The sequence below is a fragment of the Grampus griseus genome (genome assembly GCF_964374135.1).
Source record: "Grampus griseus genome assembly, chromosome: 7".
Lineage (NCBI taxonomy): Eukaryota > Metazoa > Chordata > Mammalia > Artiodactyla > Delphinidae > Grampus > Grampus griseus.
This window is the reverse complement of record NC_139001.1, coordinates 107,900,490-107,922,092: the sequence shown is the minus strand read 5'-3', so window position 1 is coordinate 107,922,092 and position 21,603 is coordinate 107,900,490.

The following is a 21,603-nucleotide window of genomic DNA, read 5'->3' as shown; positions in this document are numbered from 1 at the left end:
GTATGCAATATGTGTACACCTGTAATTTGACATATGTGAGTAAATGTATACTTAAAAATTAGCACATGCCAACTTCCCTACTGTGGAGAAACAAAGACCAAAATTTTCTTTTTATTTAGTTCTTTGACATAAATATGAATATATTTGATTACAAAGATGATTGAGTAACTGAAGGAATAAGAGATTTATGAAATTAGAGGACTGAGATATTAAGATATTAATTAAGATATTAAGGCATCTTGAACACTGAGACACACACTGAAAATCTGGATGCAGGCAAACCACAAGCCTTTGAAAGTAGATACAGTATGTTAAAGCGACCTGTTTGATTTCAGTCTAAGACACTATTCTGTGACCTAAGTTGATGGGACTAATATTACAAACTGGCTTAAGCTTTGCCTTCTCCAACCATATCTCAGTATTCATTTCTGTGCTATAGGGACTACAGAGAAAGAAATACATAGCCCTACATTCTGTTGTATCTAAATGCTATGGATTCTACTATGCAGACTTAGAAGATTTAAAAGGTGAAAGCGAGAATCTTGGCTTGGTGCCACAAATGGGGTTACTAGATCTAGGGCACAGATTGCTTTTTCTGGGTCAGCTATGGTAGAATTTCTACCTGTGGTGCTCTCACATCATATATATCCAGAGTCAGTGATGGGAGGCATGATTATAAGCACTGTTCCAAAATGTTGAGAGCATTTTTTGCCAACCATGCTGTTCTTGGCTAAGTAATACCCAATCTTGATTCCATGACTCTTTTGAGATTCTATAAGCTGCAAAATACCCTAAAATAAATCTCTTTATTTCATACAATGACACTTTTTCTCATTTACAACTAAAACTCTGTACCAGTGTAATTACCCTACTAAACTGATAGTTTGAGAGTGCTCACTTTGTCCTTAATGAACAAGAAAAGATGATTTCAGAGCTACCTGAGAAACTTTTCAAATGGTTGTTCTTCATTGCCTTTCCCAACTTCATTCTAACATTCTATTATACCACCTGGTATACCAGAGTGTCCACTGATGTGACGGTCTACATAGATTAAAAAGGGTGAACTGTTGATTGCAATATGCCAACATAATTCAGAGCCACTGACCTAAATCAGTCATCCAAATCTGTCTCACATTAAACTTTCATCAGAGCTTGAGCTTGTGAAACATATGGAGCCCCAGGTATACCCCTGACCTATTGAAACAGATTCTCTGAGGTACAGACGAGGAATCTGTGTACTGAATAAACTCCTCAGGTGACTGTAACACTGCCAGCTGGGGACTTTCCCAAGCCCCAGTGTTTGGAAGCCATTTACATAAAAAATAAATCATTGAGCAGTGGGGCCTAACGGAAGTTCACTGAAACAACTTAAACTTATTTCTTTCTCCGAGAGGACCTGTCGCTTACTCAAGCAAGGGAAAACTGTACCAATATTAGGTCTGGACTTCAGGAAAATACTTAATAAGATGTCTCATGATATCTTGCAAAGAAGATGGATAACTGAAGCTGAATGCAAACATCAGTTGGATGGATTATTCAATGGTGCAATCTCTATACAAAAAAGCATCTATTCAATAAAATAATACTCTTCTAACCTAGAAGTTCCATCTGTGAAACTATCAATATAGATTAAGTTGTGTTACAGTAAAAACAAAGTTTGATTTCTTTTTCATGCTATATGTAACCTGTTTGCTGGAGGCTCTGATTCACAAAGTTCTCACTAAGGACATAGGCTTAAAGAATGTCCATGATTTGGAAAATCTCTGGTGGGATGGGGTGGATAATTGATATGACCTACAGGATACCTGTTTTTATACTCTCAACACTTATCAAATATGCAATTTTACTTTTCTCACACTAAATAATTCTGACACTAACTACCTCGATTTAGCACAGACCTTACAGGTTAAGGGCTCAGTCCTGCAAGACTGCCTTCAATTTCAGATGCAGATTGCAAGTCCCAGCATGTGTATCTCTAACCAATAGATCAGCGGTTCCCACACCCCCTTCCTTGGGTTTGATAATTTTTTAGAATGGCTCATAGAACTCAAGGAAACTGTTTACTTACTAACACCCGTTAATTATAAGAAGTATTATAAAGGATAGAAATGAACAGCAGAAAAAGAGGCACACAAGGCAAGATCTGGAAGGATCTCAAGGGTAGAAACTTTCTATCTCCATAGACTTTGGAGTGTGCCATGCTCCGAGTATGTGGATGTGTTCACCAACCCAGAAGCTCTCAGAATCCTGCACCCCATCATTTATGATTTTTATGGAAGTTCCATTACATCTGCACGATTAAATCATCAGTGGTCATTAAATCATCAGTGGTCATAATATGCTAAATGACACACCCACAGGTGCCATGACAGTTCTGAGACCAACCATAAAAGGCCAAAATGTGAGCGGTAGCCCAGTTCCTGGAAATCTCTATCCCTTCCCCAAAATAGTTGGAATAATCCTCCCATTCATTAGCCTATGAAATGACCCAGCCCATGAAAATTAACCAGCCCATATTTTGGGGCTGCTCTCGTCTTTTGAGACAGACAGCATTCTGTCTATGGAATGTGTATCTGCCTAAATAAAGCCACTTCTTACCTATCACTCTGCCTCTCACTGATTTCCTTCTGTGTTGAGACATAAAGAACTTGAGCTTCATTAAGTCCTGAGATAGGTGAGTAATTTCAACTAAAAGACAGTGGGTTTGAGTCCCAGCCTGTAGGTTCAGGTCCAATCTGAGTTGTGCAGTTTCAGTGTGTCTAATGGCTCTACACTGACCAAGAAATGAACCCAGTGTTCAGGTAATAATGTTACCATAAGCCTAGAAGTAGGAGATTTTAGACATGAAAACTTTAATATTAAGTAGATGTGTCATGTACCAATTTCAGTATTATATATTGAGGTAAATGGTTCTTATAATTTATTTTTATTATTATTGATTAGTATCCAATCAGGAAACTCAATCTTGAATTTCAGCCCACTTGATCTGGTCCTGTAGATCAAATGTGATGGTATAAAAAGAGTGAATAAATATCAATTTTGGAAAAAAAAAAAACCTCAGTATTTTGAAGGATAAGACTGAAGGTTAAACTGTTCATTTATTCTTCTAGATCAGTGTTTACCATATGGGCTGCACATTAGAATTGACTGGGGAATTTTTTTTAAATCCAGATGTCCCAATCATACCACAAATCAATTAAATCACTATTTCTTGAAGTGGGACCAGGCATCATCATTTTTAACTCCCAAGGTAATTAGAATGTGCAACCAAGGTTAGAATCTACTGTTTTAAATTGATGGTTCTTAAGCCTGTGTATATATGGGAATCATCCATAGTGTTGTGGAGTGTTGTAAAATTATAGCTGCTCAGTAGTCCCTGTTGCAGGCTCTATGCAGTAAAATTATATAGAAAGAGGTTTCAATTGAATATCAGAAACATTTTTCAATAGAGACTTGTCCAGAGATGAAATGAGCTCTCTCTGTAGGCAGTAATTAAGGACAGCCTGAGTAACCACTTGCCAGGTGCACTGCAGGAGTATGTTTCAAGCAGGCCTGAGTACCAGCCTTGCTATCCCTGGGAAACTGGTCTCTCTGTCCCATCAGGGAGTACAGTGAGAAAGCCTGAATCTCCAAAAGAGCTGGAGGAGCCTATGGGTAAAGAGATATACTCTCATTTTTTATTGACAACCTCACTTTTATCAGAGGCATCATTAGAAGGAAAGTACACCCATGGGGATATGTCACTATGTACTCTGCTCTCTATAGCTGATTTGTGCATTTTTGTATCTTTTATTTATAGTATTGGATCTTTTATTTTATTACTTTTTCTTGCATAAAAATTTTGGTGTCCTTCTGTCAATCATTGTCACTCTTAGGACAAACATGTAGATGCTGTGGAAGGGATCCAAGTATTCTGTCCCACTTGATAATCTTTGGATCTAATACTAAAGTTAATTAAGCATTTATTTTTAAAGTCCTGATTTCATTAGCATATATAAACATTTTCTGTCTTTACATATAAAATAACAGAAGACTAATAATATGTGTTAAACTCCAGCCCCCATGATTAACTAGCTTTATAATCTCAATCATGTAAATTCTCTGAACATTGGTCTCCCTGTTTATAAAATTCTAGTTATAAAATCTAACAAACAGAAACATTATACCAAATGTAAAAGGTGTTCTAATGATATGAGTTATAGCTATTAGTTAGTTTCTTACATATTGCAATTATAAACAACTCTGTGTAAGCCACTTAACTAAATTATGCGTTTTCTTCTAGATTGTTAACTCCACAAGGACAAGTGCTTTCTATCTTCACCTTTGTGTTATCTGTTTCAATAGTTTTGAAATATTAATTTTTACTGCCTACTCCATGACCACCCCCACTCCTTTCTCTGCAGTTATCATTATCCTTAACCCTATTTGATTGACTTGACACTTTGCATTCATTAGTTACAGAAAAAGAATCATGCAGCAGAACAAAAATATAAGAAAGTGTCAAGTTGTTGGCTTGTCATGTCCAAGAGCTTAAGCTTAAACATAGAAGAGAATTTGGGATGTAGAAATAACGAACCAAAGCAAATTTTCCCTACTACATGTGATATTCTGGATGAAGGTAGGGGGTAAACTCAAGGGAAAATCAGGAGGATTTAGCTACTGATGGACTGAGTAGGGGCACTATATACTCCCCTTAACCCTGGTCAGGCTGTTTCCAGATAGGTTTGAAAATACTACTGCATCCCTGAAGAGTCTAGATATAGTTGATTCCACTAGAGAACTAAGCCTTAATATCCTATGCATCTAGAATGACACTAATTATGTAGAAGTCTTGGAATATTGAGAAAATAGTTACTGAAGTCATTTATTGGTATGTAGTTCCTTTGAGGAATCTTGGTTGAGAAAGGCTGGTCTAGATAAATGAACAGAAACAACTCTAAGCATTTCTGATGGTCCCAAAGCACAATGGGAGCACCAGAATAACCCCATGTAGCCAAGAAGAGCAAAAACAAATGTCACTGGAAAAAATCCAGACGCGAGGAGACTTCACAGGGAAATGAGGAAAGGCTCAGGAATGGGATCTGTGATCTGACGATTGAGGTCTGATGGGAATACGGTGCATCTCAGGAGGTATCATTGTGGATGGATGACAAACAAGGAGGACACGCCTCCCCCAGGGCCAAGCTCCACCTCTCTGCAGGAAGTCTCTCTACCTCCTAGGTTTTGAGAAAGTAAAAGAAGACCTTTTATGCATTGTGGGTAAGCCCAAAGAGGGAGAGTGGGATAGACGAGGTCAAATAGAAATTAAAATGTAGACAAAGGAAGTTACTTTTTTTTAAGTTTGTAGACTGAGATTTTTATCTGTTACATTGAATTTTGTATTAGTCATAATTGAAGTCAATATTTATTATAGTAGTGAATTGAGTTGATGGGTGTGAAAATTTGAAGCTATCTTAGCACACAGTTTCTCAAATAGTTGGTGTTTTACTGAATAAATATACAATCCAGAAATATTTATTTCATCTTAAAATATTGAAGTTTTAGAAATATTTTACCCAAAAGGAAACGAATATATAGATGCACAATGTTGGTCCATGGAAACATGCCATTCCTATAACAGTTTACCTTATAAATATTAAATTAAAGGCAATTTTATAAATGATGATATTTCTGTTCTTTATTTTTACACTGAAGATGTAAAATATAGAGAACTTAAGGGAGTTAATATTAAAGAAATTATATTTTTGAATTTGGAAATAACTGACAATCAATCCCATTAGGATTTTTCTAGCTCTCTTCTATAGAAATATAAACATGAAATAAAAGAGTTTTATTAGTAATTATAGGGATATTAAATACCATTTGCTAAAAATCATAGCACATTAATGACTAATGTTCAGTAATATCTTCCCTCATGTCGTATTTGGAGTAGAACTGACTCAAGTGAAGGTAAAATTATGAAATATGTGCAATAATTACCGAACTTATTAGAAAAATAACTCAGCAGTTGGAGAATTATTTAGAGCATTATTTCAGATTCTTTCCAGTCTTTTCTTCAGTGAGTAGAATCATTGAATCATTAGTACATTTCTTCATAAAACTGATGAATTTTGATGGACAGGACTAGTTTTATGGTTTCCAATTTTGTGATGCCTCAAATAAGCTGTTTCCATTAGGAATCTTGGCTGCTTTAAGAGTCAGTTTTACTGTATTTTTGTTTTCCTCCAGCAACTGAGCTCAAAATCAAGCTTCACCATCTATTTACCACCAAATTACTATTTTTTTTAACTTTCTATCTTCCTGTTTTACTACTTGCTATTTCTGATTCATGGCTAGTCTTAATTATTTTTTACAGTTCAAATCTTCCACTGTCACCTAACAGTATTTCCTGAGTTCATAAAAACTTTTGAATTAAGTAAAAATTTATACATGGTACAACCCCCACACACGAAGCCTCACACATCCTGATTTATCAACAAAGGGTATAAAATGGACATAGAAAGAAGCGTTAAGTGCAATACATACCTGCATTCTTACAGCAGCATGCTTTGGAATTGAATATTCAATAATTCAATAATTATTATGGATTTATACTGAAGAGTTTTCATGCTGTCCTGAGAAAAGAGGGAGAACTGTGTGGTTTGGGAAATTAAGAAGAATACTAGAGTAAAATATATATATATATATATATATATATATATATATATATATATAAAATCTGCATGTTTTATCTTGAAAAATCTTGAAAATTAATAACTATTTCAATTTTATTAATTGTGAAGGAAGTATATCACTTGTGTCCATATTTAACTCCTTCATTATTTAAAAACATTTTTTGAAGGTAAAGTCAGTCCTCATTTTTATATGTGCCAACTGTGTAGTCATTCTTACTTCTACCTACACATACAGCATGTAAAAATGCATGAAACAGGATAAGGGGTCCCAGGTTAAAGCTAAATTCATCACAACTATAGCAATAAATGCATATATTAAGAAAAAGAAAAGATCTTTAAAAAAAACTATAAATTTACACTTCAAGGAAATAGAAATAGAAGAAAAACCTGGCACAAAACTAGCAGAAGGAAAGAAATGACAAAAATTAGAGCAGAAATAAATGAAAGAGCAACCAGAAAAACAATAGAAAAAAATCAGCAAAACTAAGCCCTGTTTCTTTTTAAGATAAAATTGATAAAACTTTAACTAGACTAACAAAGATAAAAAGAAAAAAGACCAAAATAAATAAAACATAAATGAAAGAAGAGACATTACAACTGATATTACAGAAATATACAGGATTATGAGAGACTATATGTATGTACAATGATATGCCAAAAAAATGGATAACCTAGAAGAAATGAATAAATTCCTAGAAACATATAATCTACTTATACAGAATCAAGAAGAAATAGAAAACCTAACTGAATAAGCCAATAACAAGTAAGGAGACTAATTAAAAGTCTCCCAACAGAGAAAGCCAGGACCAGGTGGCTTTGCTGGTGTCTTCTACCAAACATTTAAAGACGAATTAATGCATCCTTCTCAAACTATTTTAAAAAATTGAAGAGAAAGGAATGCTTCTGAATTCATTCTATAAGGCCAGCATTACCCTGATACCAAAAGCAGATAAGGACACTATAAGAATAAGAAAACTACAGACATATTTCTGACAAATATAGATGCAAAAAGTTTTAACAAAATAGCAAACTGAATTCAACAACACATTTGAAGGATTATACATCATGACCAAGTAGAATTTATCCCAGGGATGCAAAGATGATGTACTTATGCAAGTTAATAAATGTGATATACCACAATAATAGAATGAAAGATAAAAATTGTATAATTATCATGAAGAATTTGACAAAATACATCTTTTCATGATAAAAATCCTTAACAGATTGATTATAGAAAACACATACCTCAACATAATAAAGGCCATATATAACAAGCCCACAGGTAACATTATACTAAACAGAAAAATTTGAAAGATTTTTCACTAAGTTAAAGAAAAAGAAAAGAGTGCCCACTGTCACCACTTTTATTCAACATAGTACAGTACTGAAGTCTTAGCTAAAGCAATTTGGTAAGACAAAGAAATAAGGGGCATCCAAATCAGAAAGGAGAAAGTAAAATTATCATTATTTGCCAAGGATATGATCTTATATATAGAAAATCCTAAAGATTCAACCAAAACAATTTTTGTTGGAATTAATCAAGGAATTCAGTAAAGTTATAGGATACAGAATCAACATATATAAATCAGTTGTGTTTTGATACACTAACAATGTAAATTGGTTCAGCCACTATAGAAAAAGTATGGAGGTTCCTGAAAAAATTAAATTAGAACTACCATATGATCCAGCAATTCCACTTCTGGATATAAGTCCAAAGGAAATGAAAACAAGATATTGAAGAGATACATGCACTCCCATGTTTGTTGCAGCATTATTAACAATATTCAAGATATGAAAACAAACTGTTTGTCAGTGGATGAATGGGTAAGAAACATGTGATATATATATTACAATGGAATATTATTCAGCCATGAGAAAAAAAGAAATTCTTCCATTTGTGACAACATGGATGGACCTTGAGGGCATTATGCTAACTAGAAAGATATCTGGGAAGTCCTCAAATATTTGAAAATTATTAAAACCAAGAAACCAAAAAAAAAAAAAAACACTTCTAAATAATCTATGGAACATAGTTACATTCAAAATAGAAATTAGAATTGTATGTTGAAATAAATAAAAATGAAAACAAATCACATTATTTTTGTGATATACAAGTAAAGCAAAATTTACCCAAACAGGAAATTTTTAGCACATAAACACAATGTTCAAAAAGAATGGTCTCATATCAATGACCCTAGCTTCTACTTTAAGAAACTAGAAAAAGAAGAAAAAGTGAAACCAAAACAAGAAGAAAAATTATAAATATGAGATCAGAGTGGAAATCAATGAAATAGACAGAAAAATAGTAAAGAAAATTGCTGAAACCAAAAGCTGGTTATCTGGTAAGGTCAAAACAATTGCTAACCCTAGTCAGACTGATAAGGTAAAAGAGAGAAGACACAAATTGTCAACATCAAGAATGATATAGTTGACATCACTATAAATTCTAAAAATATTAAAAGGGATAATAAGGGAATATTTTGAGTGTATTTTTTAACATTTAATAAACTTACATTTTAGAATAGTTTTAGATTTACAGAAAAGTTGCAAGAATATTAGTGTCCATATTCCAGCCAGTTTAATAATATTTTGAAAAAAAAAAATTTGAAGAAGCGATTTTGCATAGGTATATGGGAATAATATATTTTTGACATCCACAGTACTGAGAGAAGTGCCTGGAATAAGTCAGATCTGCAATACATTTTTCTTCTTTTTTATTGAGATAGAATTGACATATACTATTATATTAATTTCAGGTGTACAAAGTAATGATTCGATATTTGTATATATTGTGAAACGATCACCATAATAAGTCTGGTTAACACCCATTACCATACAAATTACACTTTTTTTCTTGTGATGAGAACTTTTAAGACCTACACAATTAGCAACTTTTCAAATATGCAATATAATATTATTAACTATAGTCACCATATAGTACATTATGTCCTTATGACTTATTTATTTTACAGTTGGAAGTTTGTAATTTTTTGACCACCTTCACTTATTTGGTTCAACACCCCACCCACTACCTCTGGTAACCACCAACGTGTCCTCTGTACCTAAGAGTTCAGTTTTTTTGTGAGTTATTTTGGTTTATTATTATTACTACTATATTATTGTTTATAATTTTAGAGTCCATGTATAAGTGAGATCATACAGTGCTTGTCTTTCTCTGTTTGACTTCTTTCTCTTAACATAATGCTTTCAGGTCTTCCCATGTTGTCACAAACGGCAAGATGTCCTTCTTTTTATGGCTGAATTATATTCCATTGTGTATGTACTACCTTTTTTATCCATTCATCCATCAATATATGCTTATGTTGCTTCCATGTTTTGACTATTGTAAATAATAGTGAAATAAAATGGGGATTCATATCTTCTCAAGTTAGTGTTTTTATTTCCTTTGGATAAATACCCAGAAGTTTTTGAGGATGTTCCATACTGTTTTCTATAGTGGCTGCACCAATTCACATTCCCACCAACAATGCAAAAGAGTTCCCTTTTCTTCACATCCTTGCAACACTTCTTACTTCTTGCCTTTTTTGACGATATCCATTCTAACAAGTGTGAAGTGTTATTGTGGTTTTGATTTGCATTTCCCTGATTAGTGATGTTGAACACCTTTTCATGCACTTGTTTTCTATCTGTATGTCTTCTTTGGAAGACTATCTGTTCAGATCATCTGCCCACTTTTTAATCATGTATTTTGTTCTCTTGCTATTGAGTTTTGAGTTCTTTATATATTTTGGATATTAACTCTTTATCAGATATATAATTTGCAAATATTTTTCCCTTTCTATAGGCTGCCTGTTCATTTTGTTGATGGTTTCCTTTGATGTGCAGAGCTTTCTAGATTGATATAGTCCCACTTTATTTAGTTTTTGCTGTCGTTGCCTTTGCTCTTGCTGACACATCCAAAAAAGTCATTGCCAAGATTGATTGTCAAGGGGACTACTGCCTATGTTTTTCTCTAGAAGTCATGGTTTCAGGTCTTACTTTCAAGTCTTTAATCCACTTTGAGTTTATTTTAGTGTATAGTTTAAGATAGTGGTCCATTTTTATTATTTTGCCTGTGGCTGTCTAGTGTTCACAACACTGTTTATTGAAGAGGCTGTCCTTTCCTCACTGTATATTCTTGGCTCCTTTGTCATAAATTATTTGACCATACATGTGTGGGATTATTTCTGGGCCTTCTATTCTGTTCCATTGATCTATATGTCTGTTTTTATGCCAGCACTGTACTACTTTGATTACTATAGCTTTGTAATATACTTTGAAATCAGGAAGGGTGATGCCTCCAGCTTTGTTGTTCTTTCTCAAGATTGCATTGGCTAATTGGGGTCTTTTGTGTATCCATACAAATTTTAAGATTATTCTATTTCTGTGAAAAATGCCATTGACATTTTGATAAGGGATTGCATTGAATCTGTAGATTACTTTGGATAATATGGGCATTTTAACAATATTAATTATTCCATGATCATTGAATATCTTTCTATTTGTTTGTGTCTTCTTCAATTTTTTTCCATCACTGTCTTATAGTTTTCAGCATACACATCTTACACATCACTGATTAAACTTGGTTAAGTTTATTCCTAAGTATTGTATTATTTTTGATGTGATTGTAAACAGGATTGTTTTCTTAAATTCTCTTTCTGATAGTTTGTTACTAGTGTAGAGAAATGTAGCTGATTTTGCATATTGATTTTATATCCTGCAAATTTACTGAATTCATTTATTAGTTCTAACAGATTTTTGGTGTAGCCTTTAGGGTTTTATACATATTATGCTATCTGCAAATAGAGACAGTTTTACTTCTTCCTTTCCAATTTAGATGCCTTTATTTCTTTTCCTTGCCTAATTGCTCTGGATAGGCCTTCAGATGTTATGTTGAATAAATGGGATGAGAATGGGCATCCTTATTTTGTTCCTGATCTTAAAAAAATTTCAGCTTTTCACTGTTGAGTATGATGTTAGCTGTAGGCTTGTCATACATGACCTGCATTATATTAAGATATGTTCCCTCTATACTCACTTTATTGAGGGTTCTGAATATCTTAATGCTAATACCTTTGACAATTTATGTGAAAGAACAGATTCTTTGAAAGACATTAACTACTAAAGTTTACTCAGGAAGAGATAGCTTAAAGTTTCCCAAATATATTAAAGAAATTGAGTGCATAGATAGACCTTTACAACAAAGAAAACTTCAAGCCCAAATGGTTACACTATGCAATTCTACTAAAATTTTAAAGAATAATTAATTGTAAGTCCATGGAAACTCTTCCAAAAAATAAATAGGGAGGACTTCTCAATTCTTTTTATGAGGTCAACATAACTCTGATACAAAAACAAGACAAAAGCATTATAAGGAAAAAATAAATAAACTACATATCAATATCAAAACCACAAATTGAAAATATTCAAGAACACACATTCAAAAATTTTTAACAGAATTCATCTAATTGAATATAACTGTTTTTAAAAACATACTATCACCAACTGAGGCTTATTCTGGAGCTGCAAGGTTGATTTAACATTAAAAAAAAGTTACTGTAATTCACAACATTAACAAAACATCTCAATAAATTCAGGAAAATTATTTGATACCATTCAGCATCCATTCCTGATAAAAATATTTCAGCAAACTGTCAATAGAAGAAAATTTCCTCAACCTGGTAAAGGGTTTTTGTGAAAAATCTGCAGCGTGGCATTATACTTAGTGGTGAGATATTAAATGTTGTCTCCCTAGTATTAGTAAAAATGCACAAATGTCTCCTCTCACTACTTTAACTTAGTGCTGGAGATTACAGCTATTACTGCAAGACAAGAAAAATAAATTAAAGCTTTCAAATCAGAAAGATGCAATACTGTTCTTGCTTATAGACAACATGATTGTTTATGTAAAAAAATCCTATGGAATCCACACAAAAGAAGTACTGCTAGAATAAATAACTGAATTTAGCATGTATATGGGAATCTAGATCATCAAACATGCAAAAAACAACTGCATTTTTATAAAATACAACAACAGAAATTGAATTGAAGTAAAAACCATACAGTAGCATTAAACTATGAAATAATAATAAACCTGATAATGTATGTTTAAGAACTGTACACTGATAGTTAAAATACAGTACTGAGGGAAAGTAAAGAAGACATAGATAAATGGAGAGATACACTGTTTCTATGAATTGGAAGATTCAATGCTTTTAAGATGTCATGCCTCTTCAAGTGCATCTATAGTTTCAACATAATAACATTCCATGTCCCAGCAGGAATTTTGATATAAAAACTGAGAAGCTGATTCCAAACTTCTTAAAGAAATGTAAAGGACATAAAATATTTAATAAAAAATAACAAAATTAGAAGAATTACATTGACTTCTACACATTATAAAGCTATAATAATTAGGACTGTGTCATTGGCATCAAGCTAGAAAAATAGATTGCTGGAACAAAATGGAAGATGCAGAAATATATCTACACAATCAACTGTTAACAAAAAATAACATTCCATTGGCTAGTGTCTTTTCTGCAGAGTTGGAAAACTGGCTACTCCATGAAAAAAATATGACCCTTAATTTTGACCATATATATATTGAGTTAATATAACAAAATTAACTCAAAATAGTTCATAGTCCTAATGGAAAACCTAAAACTCTAATAATTCTAGAAGAAAATACAGGAGTAAACATTTTAATCTTGGCTTAGGTAAAGAGTTATTTAGTTGCAACAAATAAAGCACTGTCCATTAAAGAAAAAAATATAATTTGGCTTGATCAAAATAAAGAAATTTTGCTCTTCAAAATACACTGTAAACAGAAAAAAAAAACGACAAGCAAAAGACTGAGTGAAAATATTTACAAATCATATATCCAATAAATGACTTGTATCCAGAATACATGAAAAACTCTCAGAACTCAGTAGTAAGAAAACAACCCAAGAAAACAAATAGACAAAGGATTTGAACTGATTTTTCACCAAAGAAGATATACTTATATCATATAACTACATGAAAAGATTCAACATCATGATTGTTAAGGAAATACAAATCATAACAATGATACACCATTGCACACTAGAATATCTAAAATTAAAAATTGACTATACCAAGTTTTGGCAAACATGTAGAAAAGCTGGAATTCTCATAGACTGCTAGTGAAAATTTTAAAAAATGCTTCAACTACTTTCAAAACTAGATTTCCATTTTTTAAAAATTTTTATTGGAGTATAGTTGCTTTATAAGATCGTGTTAGTTTCTACTGTACAGCAAAATGAATCAGGTATATGTTTACATATATCTCTTCTTTTTTGGATTTCCTTCCCATTTAGGTCACCAGTTTCTTAAAAGTTTAAACATACTCCTACTCTATGACCCAGTCTTTCTATTCCTTGACTCCTATTCAAGAAAAATGAAAGCATGTGTCCATACAATGACTTGTATATAAGTTTTCATGACATTTTATTTATAATAGCCCCAAACTGGAAATAACTCAAGCAGTCATCGAGATGTGAATGGATAAATATATTGTAGCATATCTGTACAATAAAATACTACTCAGCAATAAAATGGAAAGAATTATTGATACACATATAAATATGGCTGAATCTCAACCTGGTTGGGGAACTAAGATCCCACATGCCACAGGGTGTGGCAAAAAATTAAAAAAAAAAAAAATCACAGCTAGTTGTTTTCCCATTGAACTGCCCTTCCCTTGCCTCTCTTCCCAGTTAACCACAGGTGAAAACTTTAATAACTTTGATGTTACTGCATGCTAGGGTGATCATTACTCTGGTGACCACCAACAATGGGATCTTATGTCTCAGATAAGTAGATAATCCAAGTCCAAACTCTCATCCCCAGGATGTGCTCTCTAGACCTACTTCTAGAACTATTATGTTAGTCTATGTTCTATAGAAACCACAGCTCAAAGCAAAACTTATGTGCTAAGGCATTACTGTAAAGGACAATCCTAGACCAGCAAGAATGAGGAAAAAAGGTAGATGAAGTGAGATAGAATAGAAAACAAACAAACACAATATTGTCTTATGAAGCTGGTCATTGTTTCACCAAGAGACCAGCCTGGTGTATGGAAAACCAAACATAAGGCATATCCAATGGAGGGAACATTGGAGAGCAAATTTATCCTTTGACTTCCACTTGTCTCCTGGCTACACTGTCCACCACCCATGCACATACACACATTCCCGGGTGTTGTCATGTGACTTCTTGGGCAATGACTAGGAAGCAACATTTCACCTTTGTATTGTGGGATTCTGTGTCAAGAGTTGATGGGAGAAGCCAGAAACTCAGGGCCTTTGTCTTCAGATGGTGGAAACTCACAGGCCACAAGGCCATTCACCACAGACCGGGGAGAGAAATGGCCAACCATCAGGAAAGCAGGTGAGGCACTCAAGAGGGCTGACATCTAAAACAAGCACCTACTATGTGTTGGCACAGGACCAGACATAGAACGCACACACCTGTCTTGTAATTTACACACATCTTCAAGATCTTTAGGTCATTTCACACTTATCTTACTCTCCAACCAATGGCATCCTCTGTTTCTTTGCTTCTTTGACACCTGGTTCCTGACTAACCAGCTTTTCTTTACAGGGTCTAATCTGTGTTGTTTCCTAACTTGGGCGAGACTATGATGCTGCTATTGCCTGCTTGCTACTTTCTCTTTTTCTGGGAACTTCTTGGACTAGTTGTTACAAATTTCAGACATATAATACCTCTATAACCTGTAGGCTTTCTTGTTATTTTTTTGTCTAACAGCATGCATTCGGCTATCTACCTAGTTATCTATTAATATTTATCTATCCATTTTAAAATTTAGTACCACCAACAGATAAGCAGGACTAATTTTTTCTTCTTTTCTCCACCAGCCAAAGTCAAACAATTTGATTTTTATTTTTTAGAGTAATATGTAATCATGAAAACCTAAAATTCCATGAGTACTTCTCTTGGTTAATCTTTAACAAAATCATATTATATTAGAGCAGCCATTTAATAGATTAGTAACCTGAGCTCCAAGTACCTATAGGACATGAAAGATTTTCTTATTCCTCATTAACCTGCAAGCAAGTGATTTTTAAAAATCAAATATATTCTGAAGTAGATGTATTTGGGCAATATCAGGTGAGCCTCAATGTTCTCTGTTTATCAACAACTTGTGTAAGTTGCTTCACGAGGCAAAAGAAAAATGTTTCAGTAAATATAGGGTGTATAAATAAACCATATCTTTTGTTCTTCAAATATTGAACTCTTTTTTCAAAGTAAAGTCTTGCTTGTCAATAACTTCCATTTACCCTATACACTGTTATTAAACTGGCAGTTGATCTCCTGATACTGATCTTCTACCTCTAACAGAGGATGAGAAGAATGTATCTAGGATGATATTCCAAGTTAGAGACAGATTTAATACAACTACCATATGAGTCCATTTGGATATGTGATAATGGAAGTATTTATGATATGCCCTTATCAGTTTTTTTAATTTAATTTAATTTATTTATTTTTGATAAGCAGGTTCTTATTAGTTATCTATTTTATACATATTGGTGTATATATGTCAATCCTAATCTCCCAATTCATCACACTACCACCGCCACCCCTTATCAGTTCTATATATATATTTATGTATCAATGTGTAGAAAGTCAACTTAAGTAGTAGCCAATTATTAGCAGCATTACAAAAAAATAAATGTTTTATTTAATAGAAAATATCTAGTTAGCCTCCTGATTGTTCCACTTTTGTTGTAAGGAACAATAAAGACATCTCATCCTTTTGACTACTTACTATTTCTTGGGAATATATTCCTCTAATCTTTTGGTTCAAGTATAGGAAGGTGAAGAGAGAGCAGGCAAGAACCTACTTAAGCTAAGTTTTAATGAATAATCATCTTGCTTGCTTCTAACTTAAGTTTAAGGGAGAGATGTTTTTAGAATGATGACTCTGGGGGGTAGGTAAATACAAATTGTTGAATACCTACTCTGTGCCAGGTAGTATGGTACAAGCTTTATTTGGTTTCCATGACATAACGTTCATGAGAACTCCGAGAGGTAGACATGAGAATCCGCTATTTATCCTGAAGATCCTGGAGTCAATAGTTTACATTTCTGGCCCAAAGTGCCCCAGAAGGAAGGACCGAGGGTCTTATGGCAGTATATGTCATTAGAATGTTTCTTGATTTCATTAAGTTTTGAGACAAACTTTTTCTTTCTTACACCCATTAAATCAATCATCCTTCTTAATTCTTCTGAACCTCATGAAATCAATCAGGCTTCTTAAGTCTCTGAACCACACAAAATCAATTAGCCTTCGTAAGTCTCCTGACACCCATTAGACCATGGAGCCCCCTTAATTCTCCTGACCCTCAATCAATCAGCTTTATTAAGTCTCCTAACCCCCATTGATTCAATCAGCCCCCTTAAATCACGTAACTCCCAGTGATTGAGTCAGGCCCTTTAAATCATGGGAACCCCATTAAACCAATAAGTCCCCTGAAGTCTCCTCATACCCATTAAATCAAGCAACCTTCTTAAGTCTCCTGAACCCTATTAAATCATGGAGCCCCCTTAATACTCCTGACCCTCAGATAATCAATCAGTTTTATTAGGTCTCCTAAGACAAACTTTAGATGAAGACCTCAGATTACCCATTGGAACATGTTGGTCTGTAAGGGCACTTCTAGGATAGAGCACCTTTATCATTTAAGTGGTTGCTGATATTTGTCATGTCTCAATAGCGAAGTTTGCAAATTCTTCTCTCAAAGGAATACCAAGGGTATGTTTCTTAGTAACTCAACTGAATTAATGATAGTTTTGTTTTATTCTTTGCTAGGTCTGGGTTTGATCTTTTGGAATGCTTATGATGGTTAATTTTATGTCAACATGACTAGGCCATAATACACAAAGGTTTAATCAAATACCACTCAGAATGTTGCTGTGGTTGGAATTAACATTTACATCAGTAGACTGAGTTAAGCAGAATATGTTCTATAATGGGGGTGGGTCTTGTCTAATCAGCTGAAGGTATTAAGTGAAAAAGACTGAGATTCTTTGAGGAAGAGGAAATTCTGCCTCCATCCCATCCAGTGTGCCCATCTACCCAGCCAATTTGGATTTACTAGCCTCTGCAATCACATGGGTCAATTCCTTAAAATAATTCCCTCTCTCTCTCTCTTTCTCTCCCTCTCTCTCTTTGTCTGGAGAACCTTGATTAGTATTGCATAACATGTGATATATATTTTATCCTTAAATAATAGTCCAATTGCCTGCTATAGCCCTAAATAACGTGAGATAAATTTACAAGGTCTAAATTCATTTCTATCAGACATAAGACAGAGACAGAAGAAAACCAGAAAAGGAATAGTAAAAGGAAATATGATTTGTTTTAAGTGTTGAAGCTTAATGAGCTGTCCATTCTAATATACTGTTGGTGGTGTATAAAATGAGAATAACCATAAGTGTAACTTGAATAGTTGATATCCTTTGATCCCACTTTCATTACTTTAAATCTAAGAGAAAACTTAGAAATAGTTTCTATTAATGAGTTTCTTCTAGTTTGTTTTATTGTTTGTCTTTGGCAAACAGAAGTTATTGACAGCATTATCTAGTTGAGAAAAGTAATCAAAAATAAAACAAATATCCAAAACTAGGCAATAATTTTAAAAATTGTGACATATGTGGATATTGAAATAGCATACAGACAATAAGAAGCACTTTGAGAAATACTAAAGTGCATGGAATAATATTGATAATTCAATATAAGCTGGAAATAAAAAGCCAAAATATACAAACACTCAGAACACAAATCTATGGGTCTGTATGTTTAGTAATATGAAGTTAACACCTCCAAAGCACTTGAGGGTTATACTGTATAGAAATATGACTTTTAAAAAGTTATAATATTTCCAAATTATTTGCAATCACCATGCAATATTTAATAGTTCAGAAATTTTAAAATAGAATTTTAATTGAAATCAAGATAAAGTTGAAGGATATTAGCATGATTTAGGAGAGGAAGAAGCAGAGAGGTATACATGGAATGGAATGGGAGGAAATTGAAAAAAGACAATAGCTCAGGGCTCCCTTGGTTAATTGGGTTCCTTATGTTGTATCACTTAGAGAACCTAGTATTGTCAGGAAATTGTCAACGCAGTGCTGGTGAGTTGATTTGAAATGAGCATACCTTAGCTAGCCTACTTCTACTGATACATCTACATACATCAGAGAACTGTTGAGAGAGAGAAAAAATAATAATACATATTTTGGTCAAATGCAATATGTTTGAGTGTTTACGTCAATGTTCAGCCAAATTCAAGACCAATAATATTGATAACTCAATATAAGCTGAAAATAAAAAGCCAAAATATACAAACACTCAGAACACATTCAATTTCATTAAAATTAAGCCACACATAGAATTTTTGTGCACTGCTTGAAAATAATTGGTGTCAGAATATTTACAGAAGCAGAGTTAAGCCTGGTACTCTAACATTGTGCGATTTATAATATTTGTGTATGCAATTGCTGCTTCACAATGACTTGAAACAAATTTGTCCTTAATACTTGCATCTAGAAATGAGGATGAAGCAATTGCAATTGGCACACAAAATACTGCCTCTGAATTTCCATCTGCATCTCAGCTTTCCTTACATGACACCAATTTCAGCCTCTTTCCTGGAGTGGAATGATTTGTACATCTTTACAAAACACCTTGTGTAAAAAATACTTGCACTCTTGAAGCACAGCAATTTGATTACTTATTCAGCAGGTTCCAGCAACTGAACTTCTTTCTCTGCAAGCCCGGTATTACTGTTATATGCACAGTACAATATTAAGGTTTACTTTTGTTTAACCAGCCTTTTAAAATGGAATAATCAACACTCCACATTGGTTAAACATTTTCTATATGATGGGGAAGGTCAAAAATCTTTTAGCTTGTCTCTGACTAAAAGAGAATGATAAAAATGACCATATATATATATACATATGCATATATACACATATACTGACCAAAATACATATATTTTGCTTATGGCCAGTATTTCTTTGATATTAGTCATGCTAATCACACTACGAAAAATGCCATGAAGATGATGTACCCTTGGAATTCCTAAATTACTTAGAGCTCTTTTCCATTGTCCGTATCATCGTATAGCATCTACCTCTCAATATGTCATTCTAAAACATTTCTTCAAATAGTTATGTTGCTAGCTGCTTGAGATCCCGGAATGTTTCATCAAGCAAGTAGACCAAAAGAATAATCATTAATCTGTTCCACAGTTTTTTAAAAAAGTTTTTCATTGTTTCTCTCCCAAATATCTGATTAGAAAAAAGTAGCACAATGAATAAATCACTGTCTTTTGTGCACAGTATATTATCATTAAATAAAAACATTATTTTACTAACATGTTTTCTATAAAAATAGTCTACCTGGTATTTATACCTTGAGAAAACCCAAAAAAGTCTTTAACTTTATTAATAGTAGTTGGCAGTATTTTAATAATCATTTTATCAAACTTCATTGAAATATTTAGACTCAAATATACAAGTACAATTTATCATAAATATTGTTATAAATGAGCTTGGAGCCTTTACAAGTACTGAAATTTCAAGGTGGCACAGTTGATATTTTGTTCATGATTAAAATTCTCAAACAGCTTTTTTTAACTGTTTGAGTCCTCATTACATGGAATCAAACAACTGTAATCAAAATATATGTAATTCTTCGTCATTATTGTGGTGAAAGTTTTGGAATCTAATCACCATTCAACTCTACACATGTTAAATTATAAGATTACATACTTCTTATTTTCCATCTTATATATATTTTTTTTATTTTACAGAAGGCTTTTATTTATTAGCTCAAAAAGGACATTTTTTTCCCCTAAAGTTATCTGGTTAGCATAAAATTTCAGTGGTTTTAATAGATTGGTAGTTTTAATAGATTTAACTGTCAATCTTCTCCTCATCTGTAACTATTTCAAAGTTCTTAATAATGACTCTAGTACATAAATCTAACAGCTTTTACCATAATTATTAATGGTTGAGTTATTTTCTTTAGCAATGACAAATAACTCATCTGACTGATAGTGTTTCTCCATATAAATCACATAAGATGTCATTTAAAGTTATGTATATGGTGCTTCCCTCTGTTTAAAATTAAATATTGAGGTATTAACAATAAATCAGAATCACATACCTATTTGTAATGCTGACATTGTCATGGTAATTAGATATGATGTTACCTATATGATCATACAGTCATTGATCACGTAGAAGCTTAGGGATGCCAGCCAGAACAGGTGCTGATGTTGGGATCAGGCTGTGTGGCTTTCCAAAGGCCAAGAGAGAAGCTGAAGCTAAAAGCACATAAAGGGACAGAACCAAACTTGGGTGCATTTGCACGATGTACTTATTTGAAATATGTGTGAGATTTGCTGCGTTTATTCACAACAAAGAGAAGAGGGAGGCTTGTACTGATGGGGACGTGTATTTAATAAACATTGCTGAACATCTTCTATGTGTCAAGAGACATCCTAGGTGCTAGAGATATATGGGTGGAAATCTAGGTAAAGCCCTGTCCTCCCACAATTCCCTTTCTGTATGGTATACAGATCATAACTAGTCTATGTGCCCCATGCCACCAGAAAGGCATTCACGGAGAAGCTTCAGGGGGTGAGGCCTCAGCACAATGGAAATCAGTTCAGTTGTCCAAAGATAGGTATAAAGACATTCCTTACAGAAGTAACAACATGACCCCATGACCCAGCATCTTCAGAAAGGTAAAACTATTTTAATATGGTTGGAGGTATGGAGAGGAGTAATGACAGGTGAAGTGGGGTGGGAACCAGATTATGCAAGTGGGATGGGAACCAGATTATGCAAGGTGTGTGACCCCAGGCTGGGG